The following is an 18,412-nucleotide window of genomic DNA, read 5'->3' as shown; positions in this document are numbered from 1 at the left end:
GTTGTTCCTGAGAATGTCTAGCAGAGCCTATCAGCAAAAAGTTGTGTGGCAATTGGGCTTTGCCTTGCACAGCAGTTTTGACTGATACTCAGGGGAAATCTTCATATTATTATTATTAATAATAGTATGAAGATCCTGGGGGACTGGTTGGAAGCAACAGCAGGCCTCTCAAATTTTTTTAGCAAAGAAATCTAAGATAGATTTAATACTTTTTTTTTCTATGTGAAAATAAACATTAGTGGAAATAGAGGTTAGTGTAACATGCCTTTTTGATCAAAGAAGCCTTGTCAAATGTTGGTGAGAAACCTCACAACTCCAGTAATTCTTGATGTGGAATTCTTGCTCTGTGGAGTCCTGGGTGGTAAAGGTCAGTATGTGACCTACACAGATAACTTCTTAAATTGTTTTTATATATTTTCTCTGAAGTTTGTCCATCAGAAGAGGAAACAGGCAAAAAATATTCAGGTTCAGTTTTGAAATGCAGAAGCCAATTGTGTACTGTTTTGAGCACTATATTGACATCAGTGGGGAGCCAAGAATCCTCAAAATGAATGGTCATGGGAACATTGAACAAGAAGGAAACATACCCTTGTTTAATTCCTTTCTGTTTCAAGTGGCTTGCAACATTTGCCCACATACAGGCATCTTTATCAGCTTCATCTTGGTGAAACACTCTTCTAAATAACCCTTTTCAAATATTTTGAAGAAACAGGGAAGGAGAAATACAGAGAATCTTTTATATGTATCATAGTCTGTGCCTTCTTGCCAAGGTGGTCATTGAATCTGTTTAAAGACCTCATAGGCTGGCTTGTGCTCCCTCAGCACAACGAAATAGTGCTGACATAAAATGAAGGCTAAATATTTGAGGGTGATGTTTACAGTACCTTTAGTGGCACAAATGTGGGAAAAGCTATTAAAAGGCTGAGTTTGTATGTGCTAATTATGGATGAAGATAGTGCATATATAGTGCTTTCTGTCACAGAGACCTCATTTCAAATTGTATACAACTTTTCAAATTTTAAGCATTTGGGGTGAACTTCTTCAAGCTGAGCATCTGCTTCAGGCACATTGTGGGAGAGTTTCAAGTAAGTTTGTCCATTTCTGAGAACGAGCTTGAGGAATAAAGGTGTTTTGCCTATCTCAAAATAAATGTGTACCTGGTTTGCTTTTGAAGCTCTATTCTGTTTGCAAGCAGAGACTTGAAATTTGTCAGGGCATCCATCCAAGTCCACATTTAGCTATGTTAAGGTATCCATTTTTAGTCAATTTGTGAGCCTCTGAAAATCTAAGCTAGCTCACACAGCAAGCAGACTTGTCGGAACCTAATGGCTGAGTTCAGGATTCACAAAGGTGTTCAGTCTTCTGATGAGCTGTAGGTTTGGGGGGCAGGGAAGCAGACATTAGGTAGGAGCTGTAAGCCTAAATACATTTGTGCATATTGTTCTAGGGGTCTGAAGCTTCTGTGTCCACACAGCATGTTCTGTCCCTTTGGGTATTTTTGATGCCCACTCAACTGAATATGCTTTATCTGAGGGCTTTAGGGTTTGAGTTGGTTGCTCTCTGTGTTTAATCTCTTCCTGCTGCAGCAGCATGTGGTGCCAGAACCGATTTTCCCCTTGTCTTCTCAGAGCTCTTGCCGTTGCAGCCTGAAGGAAAGCTGGCATGATGGCGTGAAGCGGGGGGGGAGGTTGGGTGCAGGAACCCCAGAAGGGGCCTGGGGAACTGGGGAGAGCAAAGAGGGGAGGGGTAGGAGCTGGAATGGGATTTGGGGGGTGTGGGTGGAAGAGAAAGAAAGCGAGGGTCTTTGGAAGGGTAGAAGCAGAGAAGGTGGAGACTGGTGCGTCGGAGAAGAGATATCAGGCAGGGTGAGGGCAAGTAGAGCTGAGATTGAACAGGGCCAAGGGTATGGGAGGGCAGGAACAAACAAGATGGATGGGATTTAAAAAAAAAAAAAAAAAGAAGGCTGGTAGCTGAAGTGGGTGGGCATAAATGGAAATAGAGGGGAAGAACAGGAATTGTGGCCTGGGGTACTAGGTTTTTCTCTCAGCAAGTAGAAATTCTCTCACATGCAGGTTAAATATTTGGTTTAATGATAAATTTGTGAATATGTGCTTGTGTTAGAGTGTAGGATCTTTGGGGCTCCAGTCCTGCTTGATTGTGATTGTTAATATATTGTGTATATTTTTGGCACACTAATGTTTTGATTCTGTGGAAATCAATGTGCAATCATTCCTGTTTCCTAGTTGCATTACAATATTGTGTTAGCAGTTTTACTGAATCTCTCTCACGTTCATTACTTTTGGTATTTAGGTGTGAGGCTCTTTGTGTACACCTGCAACAGTGGGCTTTCCTAGATGGTTTTGTTTCTACTAAACACAATAGCTATAATGAAAAGCTCTTTCTCCCATGAAACCATCTTTGGTTTTGCCTGCTCTACGCTAGTTGCAGAGATATTCGGTACATGGAAAATGAGTTTAACAAAAGCATACATATATACTCAGATTAAATCTATTTCTATTCCAGGGTCTGCAGCAAACTGGTGCATTGGTAATACTGCATGCCTCTGCCATGGGGCAGAGCTGAACTCAGAGGTAGGCTCATCTTCCCACAGCTGTGCCAGCATTACTAATTAGAGAGCTGCCATGGAGGGCTGTTTGAGAAAGGGAATTTGTGTGAGTGGGAGGGAAAAAAATCTTCCTGTTTGCTGAATACAAGAGTAGACTGGATTCCCTTACCAGCTGGTTCTCCAATATTTTACATTATTTTTCTCTTATAATTATTTTCCTCTTATCCACAGCTAACTCCCAGTATCGCACCTTAACTCCAACTAAGAAAGCAAGAGAGAACAGGTATTCTGCCCTGAGAGTGGTCTAATAAGGATTAGTGTAAAAGCTGTGCAAGTGGCATCCCCTTCTCTCCTGCCCACCCTTTCTGTGCTCACTCATGAGTTATTTCCTTAGGCAGCAAGTGGTCTGGGATTTGGTATACAGAATTTACATCTACACAGGTGGAAGACACCTGATAGGACAAACACAGCTTGCAGTGTGTATCCCCACTCAGTCAACTCTCCTTGGTTTTTTTACTAGTTTCTTATGGACTCATTTCACTTCAGAAGACAAAGAACCAGCCTTCTTGAGGAATACCTGTGGCCTTCTGTTGTCTTTGGCATGATACAAATAGAACTCTTCTTCAGAAAATAAAATCACTTACAACTGACATAAACTCATTTTGCTAAGAATATTGGAGGTGGTGTTTCCTTGGAAGACTTTGTTCTTCAGACTTGTTGTGAATTAAAGAGAAAGAGTCCTCACCATGGCTCCTCTCAGCATAATGACGAGTTTGGCTCTGCCAGAGGTGATTTTCAACTAGAAATTGTTGGTCTATTTGTATACTTGTATGCACTAATAGCATATAAAAATTAGTTATTTTAGTATGCTTACCTTGAACTGTCTTGCTTTCAGGTATTTATACACAGAGCTGGCTTAAGACATCTCAGAAGTGAAGGCAAAGTTGTGACTCTCTGCTCTGAGGATGAAGGCCAGGACAGAAAAGCCATTGTTGTTGTAGGGAGAAGCAATGATGTGACCTATCCTTCCTTCTCTCTCCAGGTGACTGCTGTCTACGTACTCCAGCCCCTTCCTTGCTCAGTAGGGCAGGAACAGTTGCCAGCATAGCTGTCCTTGCCAGAGGTGAGGTGGAGTGGGAGCTGGGGCTATATTGCTCCTCCCAACAATATGGCAACCTATATGGAACAGCTTGCCTTTCCAATGGGCAGAAACAGGCCTCCATAAGCAAACCTTTATACTGCAGTTATTAGGAAAAAAGGAGTTTGTTGTAAAGCAATAGCAAATAAGAATAAGTGACCTGTAATTTTTAGTGCAGTAGTTTGGCTTAGTTTTGCCTAAAGACTCCAAAGAATAAAGCTAATAGAGTCCTTTAAAGTCCTTGAAGTAATGGTTCAAAACAGCTAATAATTGGTGAGTGGCAGGCAGGATTTCTTTTTTTCTACCCAAGTTTCCCTACAGGTTTCTTCCTGTTGTTGTCTTTATGCTGTTTCATCAAGTAGCGGTTGTGGGCTGACTAAATAAGACATGTACCATAGTCTGCTAGGGAGGGTGGTTTCCTTAGAAAAGGGCATATATATGGTTTATACAGCCCAAATATTACATTTGGCCCTTTGAAGGCAACCGTGAGGCTGATGTGGCTCCCAGTGAAAGTGAATTTGACACCCCTGACTTGGAAGCTGAAAGGCACCACATAGCTGAATTGATACCAAAGCTTGGACTTCCAAATCTGTATGCAGGATCTTGTTTTTCCCAGGTTTATGAGCAGCTGTTGGTCCTTAACAGTTTTGATACCCAGACCAGCTGTATGCATGCCTAAGTAGGACCATATTGACCTTTAGTGGTTAATGATATTACTTTTGTTTTCAGAGTGTACCTTACCTGCATATGTTCCTAGGTGTGTACGTGTTGAGTTTTGGAACTGGAAAAAGAAGTGATTTTATAGCTGCCTCTGGGTTCTACTCTTTGAGTGTGGAAGCAGAAGACAAGTGTGCAGTCCTGCTTATTTTGCATTTATTTTTGCTAATTTAAAGGAAGAAAATCTCCAAAGAAGCTGAAATGAGGGAGGATGAGCAATTTTCTGACCTTCTGCGTATTCAGTTACTGGTAAATAATTCTTCTGAGAATGTCTTGGATTTATACCTACTTGTGGATCTTTAACTCCAGATGCTAATTGAGAAGAGTACTAATTAAACAATTACTATCCTTCCAAACTGCTCCTCTAGAGAGATTTCTAATCCAAAGCTGCACAAAGCAAGCACCAAGGTGTTAACTTCCCTAACAAAAATGTTGCACAAAGCTGTTTTAAATCTCTGGTCCCAATGTCTCTATAAAACATGGTTTATTTGAAAATAAAATGTGAACAGGAGCCAATACTGAGGGATTACATAGTAGTCTGTTACTGATGCTACAGAATAATCTGTGTAACTTCATAGAGGCTTGCCTTTCCCAGACAGTTATTTAACATCTCAAAATCAAGTTAATAAAATCTAACTTCCTCATATAATGGATGTGGTTTTGGGAAGAGCACAGATAAAAGCTGTGCATTGAGTGAAATGAAAATTCTAGACCACCTTCAGTAAAAGTGTAGGTAGAGGACGTAAAACCACCTGGTCCCTGTGGAACACAGTAAAATGCAAACCAGCCTTTAAGCATTTTAATTCGTCTATTACTTCTGCAGATTTTATGTCTATTAAAAAGGCCATCTTTAGGGCTAAGTTACAAAGAGACTCTTACCCCAAACTCTGTTCAAATTCTGCGTCATGAATGTGGAGATTGTAGGAGGCATGGAGACTATTTATGAACCTCTGGTTTACAGGTGCATGGTCAGTACTCTGCCCCTCCCTGCCCTCAAGAAATTCTGTAAAAATCTTGAAGTAGAAAAACTGTGAAAGAAGTGCCATGCTAAAATAGTAAATTTACAGATAGTGATGGCTACCTTGTTTAAAGAAATTATTTTTTTAAGGACAGATAATGCTAAAGGATTATGTGGTTAGCTGCAGTCAGCTAGTGATTGACTAAGTGAAAATATCTTCTGCTGTGAAAGTTAACTAATTCTGAACAGTCTGTTGCTAACTAGTAGTATTTTGGAAGGACTGCTTCCTGACCTGGGCACTTTTCTGTAGTTGGTGGTCTGCATTCAGCAGGAGATTCTGCTGGTCAGGAGCAGGGATTCCAGAGAGCAGTGGAGAATTGTCTGGGGTGGCCATGGGAAAAAGCGAGAAGTTTCTGTTGTCAGAAACTGCAGCAGTGGTTCAAGAGTATTGTAATAACCAACTTGAACGGGTAGAAATCATTGTCTTTTGATTTTTCTGAGGACATACAGAAGAAGGTGAATTGGGTAGAAGCATGTTTGAACTGACTTCTCTCACCCAGCAGAGATCCATGTTTCTGATTACCAGTTTTCTTCCCCACACCTGAATAAAAACAGGTGTTGGGGGGAACAGCTGTATCATCTTCTTCCCTAATAAGGTGAGAAGGCCAGTGTGGCTCAACTGAGAGCCCATGGGATGCTTGTATCCCATTGACTGCTTCATTTTCCCTGGAGGAAAAAGGGAGCAGTGTCGTGAAGAAATGCAGCTGAGGGGGTGGCACGCTCCCTCCTTCGCTTGTTCAGTCTGACAAGGAGCACTGGATGGTGACTGGGAAGGCATGAGGAGAGCAATGAGGAAAGGGCTCTTGCTGGAAAGAGAAGTTTGAGTGCAGCAGTCCCTACTCCTCCAGTCAGCAGCGGTAGCAGCATCCTGAATCTCTGGGGTGGCAGCATAGCAGCATCCTGAATCTCTGGGGTGGCAGCAGCAATCCACCATTCCTTAGTGTGCTGAGCCAGGAAAAGGCTTGCTCAGAGGTGACAGTGACCATGTCTGGTCACTCAGAATTATTGCAAATGTATTCACAGTGAATGCACCTGTGCTCTAGCTGGTGGGAGGACCTTCTGAGCACTGTGCATTTCTGGGTTTCACATCTGGTGTACACTTTGTCCCTGGGAAGTAGCAGAAGTTTTTGTCTAGACAACCTGTAAGCCCTGTCTAGCCTTGAAACAGGAATGTCAGAGAATTCTAAAGTGAAACCCAAAGGCTGTAAATACCTGCTTGATAGAGTGTGTAGGATAAGTGGGGCTGTGGAGAGTGACCGCACTGTTTGCACAGCATATGAATGCACCTATGGAGATTCGAAGGACAGAATGCACGAGGCAATGTTGGGGATACCAGAAGTGCTGTCCTAGATTTACCTGCCCCCCCATCTTTAGACACTCCCACTGGCAACTAATATAGCCAGGCAACTGTTTTGGCTGCTAGGAAGCCCCCCAGGCTTTTTTACAAACCCTGCCTCCATGCCTGAATCAGCTGAATAAAAGGTTATTTTTGTACCTGTGTGCTAACATTGGCTGCTGCTAAAATGACCATAAAGGTGCTGAGGAGACAGTCCCAACACCAGTGTTATGTTGGGAAAGGACTGGTTATGCTTGTTGGTCGAACATCTTTTTGTCACTTTAGCAATGTTTGATATGAATAAGGCCCAGCTATATTTCCAGATTGTGTGTTGGTATGTCCTAGGTCCATGGTGTACAGAGAACATAACTTTCTTCTGCCCAGAAAAGGGTGGCTGGGTATCTGCAAATTTTTTTCTGTATCAGTTGCTTCTGGACTGACAAGAATCTTAAAGGTGTATTTTTGTGCTACAAGAAAATAATTTTACTGCAGTTCTTTATCAAACCAGTTTAGGACTGGGCCTGTAATTGCCAGTTTAGATTTTTTTTATCAATTAACAATTTCTGTGTAATGTGAACATCTTGGGTTAATTCTTATAGTTGATTTCTTTTTGATAAAATGTCAACTTATTGCCAGCATCATGCCTTATTTGGAAAGCTCTACCTAGCAAGGGAGACAGTGGGTAGTCTGGTAGATACCACGGTAAAAGTAATGTTGCTAAAGTAAAAATTAGAGATGTTTTTATGTAGTTGCTATGGACCTACTGAGTCACTACATACAGAGCTTAAGCATTTTCTGTCTTGCATGTTGTTTATACCCTGTAAAGGCAGTAGTCTAACTGCTACCAAATCGGAGCGGAAGCATTTTGCACTTGAGTTTGTTCAGGTGTGAAGCAATGCTGGAGGGAGGAGGCTCTGGAGAATATAGCCATCAAATTCAATCATGATCCGTGAGAAGAACAGACGCTGCAGTCTAGAGGCAGGCAGGAGTGTGAACTGATGTGGTGCACATTCATCACAGTATGCTGCTGATACTACTTAAAATCCTGACTTACAGGCACACTGTTCCTCAGTGCTCCTAAACAATGCGGTGCTGCTCATCCTATGTGGTGGGCAAATGGCTTCAGGTGTGGGTAAGCTTACTCCTGCACTTAGGTCTCACACCTGCAGGGTTTTGAGTGTACCCCCCTAGAAAGGAAAAATTAGTCTATTAACTAATTTCACCAGAGTACCAAACATTTCATAGCCGTTAAAATCCTTGTATACTGTAGCTTTGTGGCTGTGTTCCAGCTTTTACTGGCAAACACTTCCTTCAAATTAGCTGTCTTTTAATATTCTACTTTTACAAAAACCTAGTGATGCAAAATTTCATTTTAATGGAATATATGTTGTTGGATTTTACACTTCTTTGCTATGTATACTGAAAATATGCTTGACAATCTGCTATAGCTGCAAAACGTCAGGGGGGGGGTAATCAAACAGAATAAAATGGTTATTCTGATTAAGTACTTTGTGCCAGAAAGGACAGAATCCTCTTACTTTGTATAAAGTTAGATGCTGGTGCTGCGCTACTGTGTAGGCACCCAGAACAGTAGCTTGCACAAACAGCCTTGAGGATTGCAGTTGTATTTATTAAGAAGAGTCACACTGTGTATTGTGGTTTTGTCTACAAAATCTTGCAGAGATATGCTGGAGAGGTTTGAATGCCTGGTGAGCCGGGTGGCACTTGTGATAGTGATCAGAGCTTATCTACAGTGCCTCTTACTTGTAGAAATTAAATTCGGGATGTGGCACAGACTGCTTATGGTACAACTAACTGCAACTTGATGCTTTCTCACAGAGACCATTGAATCATATGGCAAATTCAAATTGGATCATTAGAGCTATACAAAAAGGTTAGAGGAATGTAATAGATACAGAATCTGAGAAAAATAATTGTCATAGCAGAATGGGAACAGGAGCTCACCTTCCTGCTTAGTTGTGTTTTTCAGGAGCTTGGTTAAATATGGGCTTACATTTCAGATGATGCGGATCAGACTCTCTGAAAAGTCAAGGCCTTGTAAGTTTTCCTCGGGTTAGGCCTCCCAAATCGTGACTTTCAGATCCCAGTGTTCCTCTTATTTTTCAATGCTGGGAGACATGGGATAAGGTCTCCCATTACACAGATCACTATCGCATCAGTCCCTTTGGACATTTATTTTGACCAAAGATTTCTCAGGCGTCGATCCATCCTGGACAAGTCTCTTGCTTTCCCTGGTCTAAGCGTCCTTTTTTTTCCTTCCTCTCACAAGACCGCTGCCTGCCCAGGAGCTTCTTTGCAGGACGTAATTTTCAATCCTTCTGATTCTAGTAAGTAAACTGGGGAAAACCCATCCTAAGGTACTACTGAATTATTGAAGTTAGATAGAAGGTTTTGATTATCATGGTCTATTTTCCTGTTTGATAGAAACACAGTCTTGATAGCGAAGTGTATCTCACAACATGGAGTGGTTTGGGGATTGCTATTTGCACTTGGTGTAACTAGACATGTCCAAAATTGTGTAATGCCAGAACTGTTCTCTACTTAGCTGAGACTAATGTTATTAGAAGAAATGGTGGAGGAATTAGGAAATGAACATCTTGTTGCCAGGTCAACCACATTCCTAATTTGTAAGTATTGGTGTGTGCATGAGAAGGATAATACGTAGTGAGGACAGACAAGAGCTGCAAGCTCTCCATAGCACTGTGGGTGAGAAAGATTGTAGAAAAGAATGCCTTGAGCAATGGTGACCTAAACCCTTCATTCTCTTATCGCTCTGTGTACATGTCAATGAGAAAAAGGGAGAATTATTAGAAGGATCAAAAGGCAGAATTCTGTTTCTCAATTAACTATGTTTCAGTTTCCTGAGGATGCACACAACATATTTCTGTGTGTTTTCTCAGATTTCACTGGTGATGAGAGACAGGGGATCAAAGATATTGCCTCACTTAAACTGCCCTCAATTTATTTGTGTTTAAACTAGATAACTTACTGCCTTTCTAGGTTTTGACTTTAATCCTGTAAATCTTTTTTTAGCGCTTCATTACTAACCTTCTTGTGAAATCTACTTGCTATGCAAAAAAACAAAAAGAAAAAAAAAGGAAGCTTGGTTGTTTTTTGTTTTTGTTTTTTTTGTTGTTTTGTTTTTGTTTGGTTGGTTGGGTTTTTTTCTGTTTGCACTGTCAAGCAAAAGGTTGTGTTGTTGTGGTACAAAATATGTAGTGGTCAGAGTCCTTCCACTTTCTAGACTCATGGTATTGGAAGTGTAAAGAGCAGTGGTTCATCTGTGTGAGAAACAGTGATGTTTTAAATAGAAGGCTTAAAGTAAATCAGTTGCACCATTAAACATATTAAATGCTTATTTGGAGAGTGTGCCCTATATCTTATTGGCACTGGTTTGCAGAAAACTAGGTACGATTCTAGCTGTGGTCTCTTGTTCCCCATGTGTACAAGGACTAGGGATACTGTTTTGGGAAAAATGCGCTCCTGTTTTAAACACAGACCATGCCTGTCGCTTTCCAGCAGGTATTCTTGCAGCCTATTAAGAGTTGCATAAATAAACTCCAAAGGGAGTCTCTTTCAGTCTTTTAACTGTAAAGATACAAACTAAGAATTTTTTTACAAGTGAGGTTTAAAAGTTAGGCTTCCAAATAAGTGCAATTTTTCCTTTTTTTTTTTCCTCCTTTTTTTTTTTTTTTTTTTCCATACAGGGTACCAAGCAGTTCGTGTTTTGATCTGCAGAGGTGCTCAGCATTTAAGAAAATCAGGGCACTTGTGTAAGTACCTACCTGCAGATATAAGTCTGACAGGCACCCAGTTTTGAAAGTCTTGCCTACTGGGTGCAATGTGGGTGGTTGAGAAATTTTAGGTAGGCTTCTTGGGGCTGTGAGATGGAACTGTTGATATACAACGCTTGTTTTCTATCTGGCAATACTTTTTATGAAAAGTGGCTGTTAATCTTTTCTACTCTAATGTGTTTCCTTTTCCTTCCCTAGTTTCATAAGACATTCTTGATTTTACTGTGAGGAAATCAAGCCTAAAGTATTGTTGTATCATGTGTTACATCTACTCCCATATCATTTTCTGTTCTATTTGCATAAGTCAGAACAGACTTGAAGTACTCTTCTTTCCACCAAAGATTTATGTTTTGGTGAGGAGGAAAGAAAACCAACAACTTGTCTTGTAGGTTTAGAAGCCTGTCATTTTATCTTCACAAAAATACTTTACAAAACAAAGGGAAACTGTGGCTTTTGCAGAAATCGTACAGGAGAGAACCCAGGGGAACCAAGGGTATTTTATTATTTCAGAAATGCAAATTGCAGTGAAGAAGGGACAGTTTTCTACACATGAAAGCTGTCTTTTTTTTCTTTTTCTTTCACCCCGCTCTAAAGGTAGTAATACAGTATTTGTCTTTTGTTTAGGATAAGCAAATGATTGACACTAAGTTTTCAAGTGCGTGTCCTTCTTTTATCTCCCACAAGTACAGTTTTCCCCTCTTTCTGTTCAGTTAAGTCATGTTCTGTATTTTGTGCAACCTAGAAAAAGCTCTCTCTTCTTAATCTTGTTATCTGCTTCCTCAGCATTTATTTATTTTTCAATTGCCTATGGAAGTAGAAAGGGTAAGATACAACAACTGGGCTCTGTGATGGCAGACTCTTTTTTGTAGAACTTCTGCTTATGTTTTCTTTGCAATTTGCCTTTTGTTTTATACACTTCAGCATTAGGATAATCACACATTATGTTAGGTATGGGTCTTCTGTTCTTCCATTATGCACACAGTGTGCTTCATGGAACTGAATATCATGAGGCAAGTGTATGTAGGCAAGATATAACAGATGTGCTAACCTGTAAAATACATGACATAATGTTACTAGTTGGAAAATATGATCTAACAGAAGTCATTCAACACAGGTGACACAGAATTAGCCATATCCTCTTCACTGAGTTTGTTATAGCTATTTGTGTACACACCGACATGTTACTGATGCATCAAGGTCTTTGTTTTGAAACCCACAAGTGTTGTTGGGGCCTTGAATGGCTTCCTTGTGTTCTGTCAAACCCTATTATAAAGCTTTGGGTAGAGAATGTTCCCAGTAAAACAAATTAGGTCTGCAGACTGTGTGCTTTTACTAATTATTTTCCGTACTATCCGTTAGATGGGTACTTTTCAGGTTGATCTTACTCTTATGGAAAATTGTCTTGATAGATGAGTAGCTCAGAGCAACATCTGTAATTTATGGATATAGAAAACGCATGCAGTCTCTCACTGTCTTTACAGATGTGCTTTAGGGCAAGTGAGATGTTCAGATAATGGAAAGGGGGAGTGTTAATAAATCTCAGTCAGGAAGACAGTACTTACATCTTTTCCTTAAAAAAAATTCCAAGCTGAATTCTAAGTTCCTTTTTTAAACATCATTGCTGTATTTTCTTCATACTATTGCTATTGTTAAATCGAATGCTAGATAATATGCTCTATGTGTAATTTAAAAATACAAGTAATTAGACTGTGAGATTCATTTTCCAAAACAGAACTAGTAAATCACTCAGACCTCATAAAAATGTAGACTAGTGCTTTTGATTAGTTGTTGGAATCATTTAAGTTGCTATCGGTGTTTGTTTCAGAATTGGGGAAACTATTACTCTATATTGGGAAAATTACTGCTGCAGTGTTAATAACATTATTGTAATCTGAAAGGGCTGTGAAGAAAATGAACAACATAGAAATTGCTGCTCTGGAACAGATCAGTGATCCGTGCAGCCTTGTATCCTGTCTCTGACAGTAGCCAATATGTGGTGATTCAGAGGAAGAAATACACACAGCCAATTGTGTTATACTGTACCACAGAGGGAAATTTCTTTCCGGCCCCAGATGGTGCTCAGTTTATGCCTTAAAGCATGAGGATTGATAGCCATAGTAAATTTTACCTTAGCTAGTGTAACCAAATTGGATTGCTCCTTGTTGTCCATAACCTGCCCTTCACCTGGCCCTTGTAGAATTACAATCCTGTCCCTTATTACTGGATTCATGGCTTTTATGTTTGCTGTTTTCAGCATATGCAGTAGTGCAATCCAAGGACTTGTGCTACTATTTTACATGATGTCACACACCATTGTATTTTTCCTTGATAACAGCCTGGCTCAATGCTTTTGGTTAAACTGAAAATGATTTTTTTCTGTGAGGTGCAGCAGACGTTGCACTTACCCCATGTCAGTTCTCTGCCAGCTTGATAGCAGCTGTCTTCTGTTCTGAACATGGGAGCCCTGATTGTGGCAAGAGTTGAAGAGTATGCTTAGAACTGACACTCTGAGACTGTTGAGTCATTGCAGTGTCCTGAAAGGATCGAAATTGGGTTTGGAACACTACCACACCCTGCAGATCTTGACCTCAGCAGCCTTTGAAGGGAAAGTCAGAACCAGTGCTCGTCATTCTGTTCTTTCACTTTCTACATCCTGCAAAACTGACATTATGTATCCCCAGCTGAAGACACTAGAGTGCCAAGTGCTGTTAGAGAAACGAATATTGTTTTATTGCAGTGTATATGTGACATTTGGACCAAAACTTATGAAAGTTCCCTGGATTCAGCTGAAGCAGAGACCAGGGTCTTTCTATCAAGCCTTGGTACATTTCATTTGTTACATACCCATCTAATAAAACCCTGTAGTCTGAGAGGATCTTTCTGACATCTGACAGTCTAGATAAATAGTTGTTTATTGCAGTCAAAAACTGACCTGATTTTAGGCTCGCATTCATAGTGCAAGGCAGTGCAGGCTTTTGAAAGTGTTTGTGCTGATGCTGCTGCCCTTCCAGGTCATCTTGGGTATAGACTAGTCTGATGTATAACAGCACTGCGTGTCTTACTGGTTTGTGCATTGCCTTTTAGCAAGTCCTTCCCTGGATCCAGGGTAAGGAGAATCTGCAACGGTACTTATGCAATTACTGTCCTTCTTGTCTTTGCCTCTGTGGGTGAAGATCAGCCTCTGACTTCACAGATAATTTCCACTTTTTGCAGCAAGCAGTTATCACAGGAAGCAGATTTTGCTCAGCAGCTTACAGACTTGTCATTAGATGCTGCCTTTCAGCCTTCCAAATGCACGCTCCACTGTCATTTTGCTGCTCCTTGGGAGATAACTAAACAACTCATGTCTCCTTGCCAAATGACCAGTCAAAGCCATGGAATCTGAGTTTTCTGAATGACAGTGGAACATCATAATGATCTTGGGAGAAAAAATTCCCTTTCTCACTGAAGGAGGGAGGCCCAGATTTGTTTTAGATTCCTTCTGTATTACTGCTGATGAGTCTTCCAGAGGGATCATAGAATCACTGAATAGTTTGCATTGTAAGGGACCTCCAAAGGTCATCTAGTCCAGCCCCCAGCCCATCTAGACTTTAAATCAGCAGGAAGAAATAACTCTTTTGTTGTTTGGTAAGCAGCAATGTGTCACGTGGCCTATCTGTGAACCTCAGCTGATCGAATCCAGCAGAAATTATCCTTGAGTTGTCAGGCTGTACGAGCTGGCACATTGCCTTCTCCTTTATAGCAGAGTCTAGTTTCACCAGCACTGCGGTAGTTGGATGCTCACTGGAAGTTGTGACATTTTGTATGTTAGAGAAGAAATCTTTCTTTGTCCTGTGCAGGAAAGGACTTCTGGTGGTGATATGCTGCTGCCTCAGCTTTGGATAAGGCTTCTATTGTCCTGGACTTCTGCAGGCGGGGTTTGTCCTTGTGGGCTTGCGTGGTCATGTCCTCTCGCCCAATCTTCCTTCTCCTAGCTGAGAAACAGGACTGTAGCCAGAGAGGCTACTTCAGGTGAAATTCTCTCTGAATCAACCTTTTGGTTTTCTCCTCCAATACCCCTCCTTTCTTCCAGCCCATGTTGGTTCAGCGACAGGGCAGCTCACTTGGAGCCATCTGGCTGCACAACTGGAAATCTGGATGCAGCAGCCTCTGCGATCAACGACTGCAGAGGGACAGTGTTCATTTGCAGCCATGTTATTTGGCAATGGGAAATCAGTGGGGTTTTTTTGTAGAAGATAAATGAAATGCTATATGCCAGCAGATGAACTGGAAAATTCTGCCAGCTTCATCTCAGTTCCCAGGTTTCCTTACGCTTCTTGGGTCTTCCATATAGGTCCACAAAACATTTAATCATAGTGTATAGGTATCATTGCAAGGTATTTGCAGTCAGAGGACTGCATACCTTGGGAGTGGTTTAAAGATGAGATGCACCGATTTAAAGACAAGAAATAAGAGGATACTAGCTCTCTGGTTATTCATATGTTAGACTAACATTACATACGCTCCAGAAAAACACTTCTAAGCCTTCAGGTGTGCAAATTGTTCACCAAGTAAACCCAACATTTCTATAAAGCTCTTGCTTTTTCACTTTTCACTGTGATGCACTTTACCTTGGTCTTAACTGCCTCACATTTCTCTTCATTTTAATTACCTTTTCTCATGTCCATTTAAACATTTCAAAATTTGGAGATCCTCGGGCCATTGTTTTAAGAAGAAAGCATGTTTTTATATTGAATAATGTGGGTAAGCATGAGGAGGTTAAAGTGAGTCCAGGACCCTCTGCAAAGTCTGGCAGTTCAGCTTTGTCCCCTATGCTTGGCTGGGCTTTTGTACTGCCAATGAATGAGTGCTCAGATGAAAAGAGTGTGGGGGGTTGTTGAACTCTCAGGCCATATCACAGGCTGGAGACATGTCCTGCAGTGGCACTTTTACAGCTGGAATAAGACGGGCATGCCCCTGCCTACCACCCAGTGGTGCTGTGTCTTTTTGGTGTTGAAGGAGCTGGGGAGAAGCTGCTGTGCCCTGGAGCACCCTGGACTGTGGGAGCTGCCAGCAGTGTATTCAAGGGACAACGGAAAAATTTTAAAACTCCAAGCTCCCCTTGGTAAATCCTTGCCTACTTCAGGCAAATGAAGACAAACAAAATCTTCCTTCCCAGTCCCATGCAGTCTTTTAGCCCCTGTTGACCTCGGCATCTGATGAGGGTTGCTTTGACCCAGCAGCCCTTCCTTGTCACAGAGGCAAATTCTTGCCTCTTGGGTTAGGAAGTCTCTCGATTCCCGTTGACCTCAGGGTTCAGCTCTGCCGTGACAGCGAGATGCTGTCAGTCAGCTGTTTGATGCCATCTTCCAGCTGTCCGAAGCAGCGGCCTCTTGTCCCACCTGTTCGTCAGTGCTGCAGGAATCCCAGGGCAACAGCAGCTCCCACTACATTTCAGAGAGCTGTCTGAGCGATACCCCACTAATGTCTTAGCTCATACCCCTTGTGGCTCTGGCCTTTGGAATAAAATGATGGGCTGGCAAAATTGCCCAATTCAAAAAGGATGCCTAGTGCAGTGATGCTGTATGAGTTAACATATGCTCACAGAGTTGTTTTTCAAGGCAATGTGGGGAACTTTCCTGCCAGGTGAGGTAAGAGAGCTGCTGTTTTGCATTATGTCCCAGCCAGAGCTGTGAGAAAGAAAAGAATATTCTTTCTCTCACTGATGTGTATTAACCTCCTTTTGCAGGGATGGGACTCATGCAGTGGCAATGTCTGGATGCTGCAGATTACCCAGGAGAGTGTATATTGTGCAGGCATCAAGTTTCTGCAGTGCTGGATTTTGTTTGGGATTTATTTTTTTCTGCAGCGTAACAGCCATGTTAAATTGATTTGCATGAGCCATGGAAGCTGTTCAATGGGAAGGCGGCTAATTGCCCCTTCAGTCTGCACTTCTCCTGTCCCTGCATGCACCCAGGGAATCTCAGACCTCCCGGTAATCCCAGAAGCACATTCACACAGCAAGGTGTGGTTTGTGTTTGATGTGCAAAATGGTAGTTCATTGTAATCTTCCCTATATGTGTACTCAAGAGGCCAAACCTCATTTTTGTTTGGCTTGTCCCTGAGTACTATTGAATGGACTTATTGTGTGAAATAACTGTGAGTGTCAATCTCTGGTATTTCACCTCAGAAATTAATAGTACTTTACTGAAACAGTCTCCCTCAACTGTCAAAGCCATAATGCTGCTGGGCAGTCAGGCCTGGAGGGCTTTGGGGAGCAAGGTGCTCTGCATAGGTGCGATCATCATGTCAGGCCCAGACAAACCGAACTAAACACACGCTGGAATTTGCTGTCAATGTTAAATGTCCTTTCAGGAAAATGACACTGACTTATTTTCTTTTCCTTCAATTTTCCTTCACCATTTTTTAATCCTACATGGCAAATCTACATCTATGTGAGTAGTTTCTGGCTGCCAGAAACTCCTGTTCAGGAGAAACAAAGCAAATCCACCCATCCCTTGTGTGCTATTAGAGGCAACCTAGATTCAATGCTGGTTGCTAGTAAGAGGGTGCTGTATGATTCTCAAGTGCTTCTTGAGGGGGGACAAACATGTTCACGCTATATTTAGTAATGAAGTATGGACAGCATGAAGCTATTTTCCTTAACAAAGTTTGACTCCTAAAAATTTTTAATGTTAATGGCCAGATATATGCTATTAAGACTGCAATAGTTTATTAATTTGTTTGCTGTAATGTTTCTAAACCAGGCATTGTGTGTGCCGTGCTTAGTCAACTGTACTGATAGGGAAAGGTCTGTTACATCTGTTCTCATTAGTGCCTTGGATTTTATAGGAATAAGCACCCTTTGGAAGAAATCACTTCAGACATTATACACAGAAGTCATTTGTTTCATCGTCCTGGAATGCTTCTAGAGAAGGTCTGCATGTCTTTTGATTCACTACTCTGTCTTTATCTATCAATGTCATTCCCTAAGACACCGTGTCAGTGTTCCTGTGAGAATGTCCTTTAATGCAGTGAAAGCATTAGCTCCCACTAATCTCTTCTAAATTGCTTTTTACTGCTTTTGATTCCTGAAATGTGATAAATGAAATTGCAGGCTTTGCTTGCTTCTCTGGTGTTCCATGGATATTGTTATTATCTGCTTTATTAATAAACAAACACAGGCCAGCACATTCACACATATCCAACTGAAGGTGTCAGCTTGAGTCCCTTGCTGTTGCAGGCTATATTATATCAAGCACTACCATTAATATAGTGACTCTGTTTTCTAATGGATAAGACACCTTGAACACTTTCTGCTTTTGCTCCCTGTCACTGCAGCACTGTCAGGCATCTTTAGTGCATAAAATGTGTTTTAATCTTAGGCCTCCTTGGTGGTGTGGAGTGGCACGGTGTGCTGCGTCTTGTACCACACAGTGTGGGTTAGGTTTCTTAGCTTCAGATGCTATGATTGCTTCTTCTGCAACCAAATTGTTCTAATACTTGAGCAACTGCTGATCATTTTCAGCCTAATGACCAGTTTATACCTCTTTTATTTTTGTGTCAGCTTTTTTTCCTGCCTGTTTACCCCGTTGTAAACAGATAACAGGCAACATGGTAGTTGTCCTGTCAAGCTAAACGTCTCAGCTTTTCAGTCCTTCTCTTGTGAGATACACACTTTTGGATTGCTGTGGCAGCACTTCTCTGCCCTGTTCTGGTTTGTGAACCTCTGTCTTGAATGTTGAAGACATTATCACATGCAGCTTTTGAAAGAAAGCACTTGCATAGTGGCATTAATACTTTTCTGTCTACTGAAAATGCCTTGATTGATGCTTTCTAACAT

At 41.3% G+C, this 18,412-nt stretch overlaps 1 long non-coding RNA gene across 10 annotated transcripts in view; it reads left to right on the top strand.

The window, feature by feature from the left end:
* Positions 1 to 18,412, top strand: part of LOC135579446 (uncharacterized) — a 226,406-nt gene that overhangs the window by 183,568 nt on the left and 24,426 nt on the right. For 7 of the 10 annotated variants that reach the window (XR_010472535.1, XR_010472539.1, XR_010472536.1 and 4 more), the window contains 4 exons: positions 2,524 to 2,591; positions 2,798 to 2,849; positions 3,462 to 3,608; positions 4,598 to 4,670. The exons of 1 other annotated variant lie outside the window; for it this stretch is intronic. This is a non-coding gene — a long non-coding RNA (uncharacterized LOC135579446). 2 more of the 10 variants (XR_010472540.1, XR_010472542.1) reach the window with 2 other exon arrangements.

The sequence above is a fragment of the Columba livia genome, chromosome 4 (assembly GCF_036013475.1).
Source record: "Columba livia isolate bColLiv1 breed racing homer chromosome 4, bColLiv1.pat.W.v2, whole genome shotgun sequence".
NCBI lineage: Eukaryota > Metazoa > Chordata > Aves > Columbiformes > Columbidae > Columba > Columba livia.
This window is presented reverse-complemented; position numbering and strand designations above follow the sequence as displayed.